Genomic DNA, 751 nt, shown 5'->3' with positions numbered 1-751 from the left:
AACAATCAGTATGTTAAATAATCAAAGTACATAATCCCATCCCTAAACAGTGATTAGGGTTGATTAGATGGGCAGTTGCCCGCTAGCTGTAGGGTTTTGCCTCCTAGCTGAGGACTTTTGTCCCATACATGCGTTACCTAAAAACCCTATCTAAAAATCAACTGAGAATCAACATATACTTGATTAGAATTGATTAGATCAGCTTTTGCCCCCGTAGCTGTGAGCTCTTGCCCCCTAGTTGAGGACTTTTGTCCTATAAGTTTTTTAGCTAAAGAGCCCTGTCTAAAAATCAAATGAGAATCAAGATTTTTAACCCTCTGCAGGTAGTCCCTTTCTGTATTTAGCCATAACCACTGGCTGTGGTTGAGCAGATCCTTGAAAACTGAAACAAGAACAGTGAATTGTGACCTGGTACAAAAAGATGAACTGGCTTAATCAGATTTTTCCCTGGAGAATTTAGAACTGTGAAATGTGGCCAGATGGAGACAGTTGACAGTGGCAGCAAAAATTGAAACAGTGTATTAGGAAATATCTTGAGGTAAACATGGTACTAATATGTTACCATGTGGGGCCGACCCCGTGGCGCACTTGGGAGAGCGTAGCGGTGGGAGCGCAGCGACGCTCCCGCCGCGGGTTCGGATCCTATATAGGAATGGCCGGTGCGCTCACTGGCTGAGCGTGGTGCGGGTGACACCACACCAAGGGTTGCGATCCCCTTACTGGTCACGAAAAAGACACACACAAAATATAT

Source organism: Galeopterus variegatus, unplaced genomic scaffold (assembly GCF_000696425.1).
Source record: "Galeopterus variegatus unplaced genomic scaffold, G_variegatus-3.0.2 Scaffold5624, whole genome shotgun sequence".
NCBI lineage: Eukaryota > Metazoa > Chordata > Mammalia > Dermoptera > Cynocephalidae > Galeopterus > Galeopterus variegatus.
The sequence above is the reverse complement of the archived record's forward strand: the minus strand, read 5'-3'. Positions refer to the sequence as shown.